The sequence below is a fragment of the Leopardus geoffroyi genome, chromosome B4, assembly GCF_018350155.1.
Source record: "Leopardus geoffroyi isolate Oge1 chromosome B4, O.geoffroyi_Oge1_pat1.0, whole genome shotgun sequence".
Taxonomy (NCBI): Eukaryota; Metazoa; Chordata; class Mammalia; order Carnivora; family Felidae; genus Leopardus; species Leopardus geoffroyi.
In genome coordinates, this window is record NC_059341.1 from 46,775,819 (window position 1) to 46,787,151 (window position 11,333).

The 11,333-nt window shown below is 42.3% G+C and overlaps 1 long non-coding RNA gene across 1 annotated transcript; it reads left to right on the forward strand.

Annotated features, from left to right (window-relative positions):
- The first annotated feature begins 17 nt into the window (after positions 1-17).
- Positions 18-1,088, forward strand: LOC123590252. The gene is made up of 2 exons (XR_006708687.1): positions 18-138; positions 880-1,088. It is a non-coding gene; the product is annotated as an uncharacterized LOC123590252 (long non-coding RNA).
- Positions 1,089-11,333: the final 10,245 nt, after the last annotated feature.

Genomic DNA, 11,333 nt, shown 5'->3' on the forward strand with positions numbered 1-11,333 from the left:
CCCGCCTCCTCCACTGAGTCCGACTGTTCTGGGGGCCTGGAAACAGATTCTCCCGCGTTAGGGATTTAGGCAACGGTAACGGAGAACTTCCTACATCCCGCCGCCCTCCACTCTGTCCACGGCTGCTTCTGCTCTCAGGTACCTGGACACCAAACTTCCAAGCCTCTGCTTCCTCTCGGGCTTTTTTGGTGCTCCACTCTTAAGGCTCTGCCCCCCGCAGGGACTGAGTAGACAAGGTTCAAAGTCTCTGTAGCTCCTGACCCCTGGAGACAGCTGATGGCGGCATCTCCACCTACAGATATCTTAGTGTGTCCCCCCGCTCCACCCCGTTACCTCTCATCTGGACGATTGAAAAAGCATCTTAACTAGTTTTCTCCTTACTACTTTCTTTCCTGCAACCGGTTTTAATCACAAATTCCACGTTAATTTCTCAAATCGTGGCTTTGCTCATTCATCCCTTCTATTCAGAACCTTCTAACCAATGTTATTACCATTTGTTGAGTGCCTGTTCCCCCTGACAAGCATTTTACAAATATCACCTCCTCTCACCACTAAACATGCATATTTTATAGCCATTTTACACAGGAGGAACTCGATACTCAGAAGAATTGACTTTCCTAAGGTGAAAAACCAGTGTGCAGCTTAGCCAGGATTTGAATCCCTGAGCATGCTGTCAATATGCATGGTGTCAACGTTCTCTGACAGTACAACGTTCATTGTGTCCCTGGAAACACTGTGCGGTCCTTCTGTCTCAACTCACCCACCATTTTGTTTATTCAAAGTGTTCTGCCCATATGAGGAATTTAAATGCACCTTTAACTCACTGGTAATCATTGTCATCTGGAGTTGTTAACCTAATTGTTAGCCTCATTTGTGCAGGCCGCTCTGCCCTAATCTTGAAGGACTTCCTGCTGTGCCTGCATCTTGACAGAGAGGACCTTGAACCTGAGCCAGATAGTGGTGATCAATAATGGTGATGCTGATGGCGTCCAGTTTTGTGGTAACATATGTTAACTTTATTGTGTATAAACAAGATTTACTTTTGACTAATATTTGTTGATTACTATAAAATAAATGACTGTTTAATTATTTTAATTACTTGATGACACTGATTATGAGGCACTGTTATTTTATGTGCCACCAAGAAAGAAAACAAATGTTACCTGGTAAACTATGATATTTAATTGATTTGAAATCATCCAGGGACATTACAATGTGAAATAGCATGCAGTTTACGATTCGGAAGAGATTGTATGTTGCTTTGTAAGAGTTCCTGGGTCTTTCCTTCTCATAGCCATGTCCCCTTTATTACAAACTAATCTATTAAAGGGCAAAGATCTATTTTTCTTTAGCGTTACCCTCCTCCAAGGGTTGCTCAATGGCTTTCCAATGATTAACAGAATTCTTCTTCTTTTTTTTTAATATTTATTTATTTTTGACAGAGGGAGGGAGAGAGAGAGAGAGAGAGAGAGCGAGAGAGCATGAGCGGGGGAGGAGCAGAGAGAAAGGGAGACACAGAATCCGAAGCAGGCTCCAGGTTCCGAGCTGTCAGCACAGAGCTGGACGCTGGGGCTCGAACTCACAGACTGCGAGATCGTGACCTGAGCCGCAGTCAGACGCTCAACCTACTGAGCCACCCAGGCGCCCCAACAGAATTATTCTTGACATTAGATCTAATCATCTGTTTTAGTTACAGTAAAATGGGGCCTATTTCTCAGCATGGTCAAGTAGCAAGAACATTTGGGAATCAGAAGAACATAGGGTCAGAAGATCTGGATTCCAATTTGGCTCTGTCCTGCTAGTGTGATTAGTGTCTCCTCTGCAAATTCCCGAGCCTCTGTAGGCCTCTGTTCCTACATCGGCAGTGTTGGGGTAATAATGTCCCTTTACAGTGCTGTCAGCAGGATAGAAATTGCTCAGGCACTTAAAAGCACTGTGTGGACTGTTACGGGCTAGACTCTCCCTACTCTTAGGATTAAGTTGGTTGTACTACCTACAACTGACCCCAGCTGCTTCAAGAGCATTGTATGGATGCATCATTTTAAAGCATTAGGAGTTTTCCTTTCTCTGAAGACTTTGATATGTTGTGAGATACTTCCCTTTGCAATTTATTAGCTATTAAAATTGAATAATGTTGACCGTGTGTGTACTATAGACAAAAGATACCGTATGGATTGTTTAGGCAGTGGGGTTTTAAGGATGCAATGTTATGATGAAGCAGAATTTGGTAGGAGAGGGATAATAATAACACTCCTTAAGGGTTGTATATGAACCAGTAAGCATCAGAAGTGCTCTATTTGGTTTATCTCCTTTAACCTTGACCCTGGGAGGAAGGTACTAGTACTTTCCCAGTGTTGTAGATTAGGAAATTGGGGCATAGAAAGGCTAGGTAATCTACCTAAGAGCGGGCAGCTAGTAACGGTGAAGGTAGGGTTCAAAGGCAGGTACTGTAGGGCCAGAGTCATGCTGCTCTGAATGCTTCTGTAAATATCTAGGGCAGTAGAGCAGAAAGTGTGACCCCCCCAATTTCCAAATCACCAAGTGCTGAAGAGGTTGGGGAAGAGGGCAGTCGGAGACTTCACAATGAATCACAGCAATGGCTACAGCTGCTTTTGTTTCCTTGGAAATGATACCCAGGAAGAGAGACAAGTTCATGAGATCGGGGGTGGATGCGGGGGTTGATATCTACAGCAGAAGAACCCACTCAAAATTTGGAGCTTGATGGGAGGAACACTCAGAAGCAGGGCTTACCTAGGCCGAGAGGGAAATCATGCAGGTAGTAATATTTATGTGTAAGGCAAAACAAAGCAGAGCTCTAGCAACCAAAGTTGCATGCATGTTGAATTGCCTACTAACCATTTACAGGGAAGAGAGAGCGAGACCAGGAGCTTTGGGAAGGGAGTCTGGTGAAGTGAGCATGGTAAGAAGGGAGAATTCAGCTACTGAGGAGAGAGGAAGATTTTGAGGAAAGACACTTTAAATGGAAGTGGCTTTTTTTTTTTTTTTTTTTTTTTTTACCCTGAAACATACGATAATTGCCTCTTCCTTCTTTGCAGGAAACATTTATTAAGCCAACATACTTTCCCAAGTCAGGGGGTCGCATGGGAAGTCAGAGTTGAGCCTGTCCTTAGTTAAAAGGAGACAAGGTTCAGTTACTTTGGATAACATTTGCTTGGCCTTGATTTTTAGTTTTATTCTTCCTGTGAATTGAAGTCCAGAAACATCCTCTACACCGAGGTTGTACAATATAACATCTTTCCCTTCAAATAGGACAGAATAATGGAGACGTGTTCCCTTGTTTGTAGGTTATTGCAGTCAAACATGACGAGCCATTTTGTTTTTGGTCCCTCTGCCCCTTTCAGAATGGGCTTGATTTATTGTTTAAAAATCACTTGCACGCTAAAAATATCTGTGATGAATATGCTAACGATACCACTGATAATATCAGTGCAATGACAATAGCTCCTAACATTTTTGGCATCTTTACTATGTGACGATTATAACTTAATTTCCCCTGAGAAAAAGCCACTTTAAAAAGCAGGTAGACCAAGTTTCTGAGCCTTAAAAGCTGAGGCTGACAATTAGGGCAGAACTGTGTTGTCTCAGGGAGGAGAGGTAGGTTGGAGAAACAGATATGAAAAGTCATTAGCGTCTTCAGGTACTCATGGGCACCTTGGAAGTGATGAAATTCCCCAAGTAGAGAAGGTAGAATAAGAAAAGAGAGCCTAGACACAACACTGAGGAATGCCAGCATTCAAGGGGGCAGAAGCGGGGGACAGTTGTACTAAGGAGAATGAGAAAAAGTTGTGACATAAGGAGCCACTAAGCCAAGAAGCCAGAGGAGAGTAGGTGTGTCCCAAGAAGGACTGATGGACGGTGTCGAATGCTGCTAAGAAGCCAAGTAGGAAAGAGACTGGGAAGCATTGGCTGGATGTAGCAACAAGAAAGCCTCTGATCTTGGCAAGAACAGTTACACCTCAGGCTGAGAGGTGCAGAAATCAGACTGAGTGATCCAAGGAGGTTGTGGATGGTATAGAAGAGGACGGCACTTCTAGTTGTTACAAGGAGGGTGACACACAGCAGCTGAATGAGGAGAGGTCAAGATACACTTTGTTTTTAAACCATGGAGAGACTGAAGCAAGTTACTTTAATTTTGAAAAAAAGGAGCTAGGAAGGAGGAAGATGTCAAGATTCAGGAGTGAGGTGGTTGGCTGAGTGATATTTCTGAGAAGTTAAGAAAGACGTACATCATCAGGACGTATCTTCCATTATGCAAAGAGAAAAGGAGGCGATGAGTATAGGTGTCTGTGCTTTTGGAGGTTGGGGTGGTATAGGAGCCCATGTCAGAAAGATTTTCTTTTCTCTGTGAGTAGATTATAAGAATAATAGAACAGGTACAGGACAGAACAGGCACCATTTTTTTTCCCTAGAGGCAAAGCATCGGCAAACCAAATCGTAATTGGTGATATGGCATGAGAACACGGTTGTATGCAATACTAGGAAGCCTAGAGTGTATGGTCCAGGTAGTGGGGATCTATCCCACTAAGATTTTTACATAGGGGGGCTAAATAATTGGTGTTCCTGACTCACCTTAGCAGAGAGGGTCATCTGGTGTAACCAAGAGGCTCCTGAGTGCGGGTCCAAGAGACTGCGGCTCAGAGAGGAAGGCGTTCCCCCCTCTAATGAGTTCCCCCGTTTGCACAAAGATTGCCTCCCCGGTCAGCCTTTCTCATCAACGATATCCTACCCTGTCCTTTTTGACTGTGCACGTGTTCTAACCTCAGGGAAGACCCACTCTCTGCCCATGGTAGTGATGCCTTTTCCTCTGCCTCCTCTTAGAACATAGCAAAAAATCAGTACCACAGATATTGATACACCAGGGAATTAATTGCTTCCTTGCAATTTTGCTTCCGGATTACAAAAACAAAAGGTCATTTCCTTTAATTTTCAACGCTTCTTCATGTTTAGGTAGGCTGTGTACTGGAGCAGTGAGCAGAACAGACAAAAGCCCTTGCTTTTTTGGAGGTTACATTTTTAATGTGGGAGACAGGTAGTAAATAAATGCACCAATAAATATATGATAGGGCAGGTGGTGTGTGTTGAGCCAGAGGTGTGTCAGTGTGTGCCACTTTATTTATTTATTTAAAATTTGTTTAATCTTATTATTTTTGAGAGAGAGAGAGAGAGAGAGAGAGACAGAGTACGAGTGAGGGAGGGGCAGAGAGAGAGAGGGAGACACAGAATCCAAAGCAGGCTCCAGGCTCCGAGCTATTGGCACAAAGCCTGACGCGGGGCTTGAAACCACGAACTGCAAGATCATGACCGGAGCCGAAGTTGGATGGTCAGCCGACTGAGCCATCCAGGCGCCCCACTGTGTATGCCACTTTAGACAGGGCGGTGACATAGCAACCAAATGCATTGTATGGTCCTTCTTTGGACCCTGACTGACATAAACTAAAGGTTAAATTTTTTTTTTCTAACTACTCCATAAAATCGAACCCAGGAGTGACCGTCAATTTTTTGTTGGATATAAATTAATGTGTATCTCCCCACCAAGTAACAGTGCAGCGGAGAACCTGGATGATCCCTTCCACAAACGATCAACTTTAACGTCACCAATGAGGCACGACGTGCCTCTGGACTAATGCTCTGAGGATGGAAAATTGCCCATGTGACATATGTGGCATACCTGAATCGAATGGTAAAGATATCAGAAAAACCAAATGAGAGAAAATTCTCTAAATTACTGGCCTGGGGGGCACGTGGGTGGCTCAGTCTGTCGAGTGACTGACTCGTGATCTTGGCTCAGGTCACAATCTCACAGTTCGTGAGGTCGAGCCTCACGTCAGACTCTACCCTGACAGCGCAGAGCCTGATTGAGATTCTCTTGTCTCCCTGTCTTTGCCCCTTCCCTACTCGCATGTGCTCGTACTCTCTCTCTCTCTCTGAAAACAAACAAACAGAAAACAACTTAATAAAGAAAAATTACTGGCCAGTATGTTAAAAGACAAGAAAAGGCTGAGCAGTTGATCCAGTTTAAAGGAAACGAGGAGACATGACAGGTAAATGCTGTCTGTGACTGTGGACCAGAGTTTGTACTAAGAAATACTATAAAGAACTCTGTACTAAGAAATGCTATAAAGAACATTAGTGGAATAATTGTTTAAATTGGAATAAAACTGTAGATTAGATAAACGTACCAACGTTAAAGTTTCTGCAACTAATAACTGTATTGTGATTGTGCAGGAGAATATCCTTGTTCTTAGGAAACATACACTGAAGTATTAAGGTGACAAATGGCATGATATATGCAGCCTACTATCAAAAGATGTGGAGATAAATTGTAGTGGGTATGCACACACATCCACATAGCCTTCTTCTTTCGCCTAATACGTTTGTGCCCTCGTCCTAGTTTACTGTGCCCCGGCCAGACTGGTCTTCTTTGTATTCCTCAAGAGTCAGGGCCTTTGCACTGACTATTCCTTTGCTTGGAATGTTCTTGCCCCAGAAATTCACTTGACTGGCTCCTTCTCATCATTCAGGTCTCAGATAACCTCTTCAGAGAAACTTCCCTTGACTACCCAACCTAAAGTGTTCCCTCTCCCCCAGAACACTTACCATTATCTGAAAACATTTAATTAATTAATTTCTATACTTTTCGTTCTTTTTTCTAGCTCTTTCCACTAGTATGTACATATCATGAGAGAAGGAACCTTGATTAGGACTCCGTCTCCAGTACCCAGTGTCAGAAACATAAGTTCTCAATATACATTTGTTGAATGAATGAAGATGGGAGGGGGTGTGAGGGGGTGGGAGGGGGAGAGTGGGAGGGGCAGGACTCTAGGAGGAAAGTGGGCAACATGAGCATAGTTATTGGAGAGACTGTGTGTGTGTGTGTGTGTGTGTGTGTGTGTGTGTGTGTCTTAGTGTGTCATGTTCCATCCTATACCAACCAAGTGCACTGTTTTAGGAGGGAGAAGGAAAAAGTTGTAAAAATGTGCTTGTTTGAAACAGAGTTGATCATAGTCAGCAGTTTTGGGGAAAAAGAGGAATCAAAAGAGAGGAACTTTTTTGACATACCCATAACTCCATTGTCATGTCAGCGATTTCTTTTTGATGACAGACTCTCTATGAAAATTGCAGCTAGAATGGCAAAAAGGATCTAGTTCCCAATTACATCTAAGTGGACGGGCTTGTCCTTTATTTTGGGAAATTCCCCTTCCATCTTATCCTGTTCAGAACAGTGTTCTAATTTCCCCATTTATGGTACCAACACCTGGACGTCATCTTTGTCTCTCTTCACTGTCCCTTCCTGGTGATACCTCACATAGAATACTTTGATATGTGGACCTGTGATGTCAGTCTGAGTTTCTCACAGTGTGCTCTTTGCATCTCCTGTATCTTCTGTATCAATGCAGATTCCTTGGCACAAAATCAGATTCTCTGGGAGAGGACAACAGGAAAACAGTTAACTTTTAAAAAATTTCATACCATTTTTTTTTTGAGTCACGTATACATTTCAAAAACCCAAAAGGTACCAAAGGATACGTAGTAAAGAGTTTCCTACTAGCCCCTGTTTCTCAGCTACCTACTTCCCTTTCTCGGAAGCATATATTGTTACATTGCTTTCAGATGTATTTTTTCCAGATTTCTTTTTCTACACATTTCTTTTTCTACGTGCATCTATTGTTCTCCCCACTCCTGCTGCACAAATGGTAGCTTGCTATACTCATGGTTTCTATAAACTGTTTTATGTGCCGATACAGAATGAATTCGTTCCGTGTTGGTATATCAGGAACATCCTCATATTCCCCACAGCTGTGGAGATTCCCGTGCATGGAGGTGCCACACTTAAAAAGTAGCCAATCAATAGCTGTTTACACTTTTGATAATGAGAACAATGCTGGAATGAATAACTCCCTACACATATCCTTTCCCACATGTGCAAGGACATCTAAAAAATTCCTGCTTATACCTGTTGGCCAGGTATTTTCATTCGCTGCATGTTTCCAAGAGGGAAACAACAACGTTTCCAGAGGAGGCGTTACCCATTGGGGCGGAGCTGTGACTTTTCCCTAGTCATTGGTTGGGAGGAAGTTAGAAAAGGTGGACGCAGGTCTTGAGAAGGACAGGCACCATGTTGTGAAGTGCCTGCCTCAGCTGAGGTCTTTTGGAGCCTCCCATGGAATGGAGGCTATTCTCCTTTAGCCACGGGGAGGGGGCTGCTTTTGCGGACTGGGAGGGTTAAAAGGTATCAGGGTTCAAGGTTGTTAGGCTCATGCACCCAGATATCCCCATCTTAGGTCTCTGATTCTCACTATCATCATACAAGGTCCTTGACCTTGACAGGAGACCTGTTCAGTATTCTGACCTTGACCTTGACAGGAGACCTGTTCAGAACAGGCTGCTGTTCAGTATTCTTTGAGCCCTGCTAGCCTAGTAATGAAATTCTGGACTTGATTTTCAGCATGGTCTGCCCCCTGGGCTACAAAGGATAAGCACTTCTTTAAACACTGCCATGGAGGTTTTCTCACTTTCCCAGGGTGTCTTGAGTTGTCTGGTTAACCTGAGCCCATCTTTTTTTTTTTTTTTTAATTTAAATTTAAATTTAATTTTTTTTCTTCAAGGCTTCTAAGGCTATGAACAAAAGCCAGCCAACTCCACAGTCTTTATAATTATTTCCTTCTTACTTATCACCACTAATGGAATCCCTACCCATGGCTGACCTATAGGTGACCCAGTTCCAGAATCTCATCCTGAGGGTCTGCTTTCCAGACCTACTTCCACTACCAGTTGTTTTAGCCGATGTTCTTCAAGAAATGCAGGGCCTGAGACAAGGATTTGCTTGATGGTCATTATTTTGGGAAATGATCCTTCCAGGAGCAGAAGAAGGAAGAATGAAGCAGGAAAGGAAGAACAGATAACCCAAGAGCACCTCACTGAGTTGATCCACTGTGAGGAATTCGAGGTGAACCCTGCTAGGGAAGAATGTGTGTAAGAACTGTCTGCTTGAAAGGGAAGGGAAGGGAATATTTATCATCGCCTCCTGTTCTTATATGAGGGTTGTCCCATGGGGCATTAAGTCTCTTGCATTTCCAGTTTTTAGAAAAATTATTTCATCCTTTTGTATCCTCCAAAAGTGACCAGTAAGGGTTTTTTTTTTTTTTTTAATGTGTCATTACAAACTTATGGATTTTAACATATTTCGTATGTTTCACTCTCTTGCAATCATGATTCTTAATGATAACGTTCCACCTTTGGCTATTGGGAGCCCCTTCAAATTGTTGCAGTGAAAAAAAATGTTTTAATATTTATTTATTCTTAGAGAGAGACCGTGTGAGTGGTTGGGGGGTGGGGGGCAGAGAGAGAGGAAGACACAGAATCTAAAGCAGGCTCTAGGCTCCAAGCTGTCAGCACAGAGCCTGACGTGGAGCTCGAACCTACAAGCCTTAAGATCATGACTTGAGCCAAAGTTGGACGTTCAACCAACTGAGCCACCCAGGTGCCCCCAAATTGTTGCAGTTTTGACCATTGGGAGCTCCTTCAGATTGGTTCTTGTGACCTTTCAACATGACCCCAGTGGACTTTAATAGCTTCCTTGTTTCTAGCATGACTAGATATTACAGGCTCATTCCTGCTCCCAATTGAAACTCCTCTATTGTTCCAAGGAGTACTGGTTGCTTTTCAAAAGAAGTAGTATTTAGAGATTCAATCTGGGCACTAGGGGTCCTCATTGGGTTGGCCATCGCGTTTTCCTTGGACAGAACTAGAAGTATGTATTCTTGTATGAAAAAGAAAAATACCTCATGAGAGTTAATTCTCATACTTCCAACTCAAAACATTACACTTTTTCTTTACCTAATTCATTTATTTTATATTTGTATGTCTTTACTCTTACTCATTAACATAACTCATTACTTAACTTGCTTTAGCTTATTCTGTGTGTATATATAATAGTTTCAAACATCATTTGCAAATTACATATTGGCTTTATCCTGTTATATACATGTGTATAATAGTCTCATACTATTGTTATTAGCAATATGAGCCCTGAATACAACTTCAGATTTCTTTGAAATTTTATTTTCCCTTTAGAATACATCCCACTGGGAAAATACAGTCAAATTGCTATATTTAGAAGTTACTAAATTAAATCTTCTCTATGAACTTGATATATTTCACATCTTGTTTTCAATTTCTGGGACTGATATTTTCCCATCTTGATTTAATTTTGTTTTATAATTATGTAAACCATTGACATGGTTTCTAAGTTAAAAGCTATACCCAAAGTAAGTTCAGAGAACTTTGGCTTCTGGCCCTGTTCCCTTTAACTTGCTTCCTCTTTCCTCCTAAAAGTAACCATTTTCCATTACATTTTAATTTGTTCTTCCATCTTTGAAAATATATGCATTTTTTCATATTTCCTCACTTTTTAAAAAAGTTTATTTGACTGAGGGTTGATGGGGGGTGGGAGGGAGGAGAGGGTGGGTGATGGGTATTGAGGAGGGCACCTTTTGGGATGAGCACTGGGTGTTTTATGGAAACCAATTTGACAATAAATTTCATATGTTATAAAAAAAAAAGAAAAAAAAAGTTTATTTGAGAGATATAGAGAGAATGCGAACAGGGGAGGTGCAGAGAGAGAGAGAGAGAGAGAGAGAGAGAGAGAGAATTCCAAGAAGGTTCTGCACTGTTAGCGCAGAGCCTGACATGGGGCTTGAACTCACAACTGATGAGATCATGACCTGAGCTGAAATCAAGAGTTGGACGCTTAACCGACTGAACCACCCAGAAGCCCCAATATATTTCCTCACTTTTAATGTAAAATTTAGAATAGTAGAATTTTATGTTTCACCTTGCTTTTCTCACTGAACTAAAATAAACATATGGAATTCACTCCATAGTGGTACATAGAAATCTTATTCCTTTCTACAGCTGCATAGGTCTCCACAGTGTGAATTTATCCAGATAAAGCAGATTTGGAATAAGTAACTTGAAGGGTAGAGTTATCACTTGCTGCAATGGGGAAGACTGCAAAAAGAACAGGTTTTAAGGGGACTATCAGGCGTGCGATTGAAGACACGTTTTGTTGGAGATGCCTATTCATATCCAGGGAGAGTTAGAGTAGACACTTGTCTATCTGAGCCTGAAGTTCAGAGGCAAGGTCCAGCCTGGACATGTAACTTGTAAGTGAATAGCCAGAGAGGATGGTAAAGGATTGGAGGAGTAAATGCTTCAGGCTGGTCAGTCCTCCCCTGTCTTCATTAACTCGTAACTCCTGCTGAGATTGTAGTTGCCTGATTTTATCCACTGGGTCCCTATTTCGCTGATTT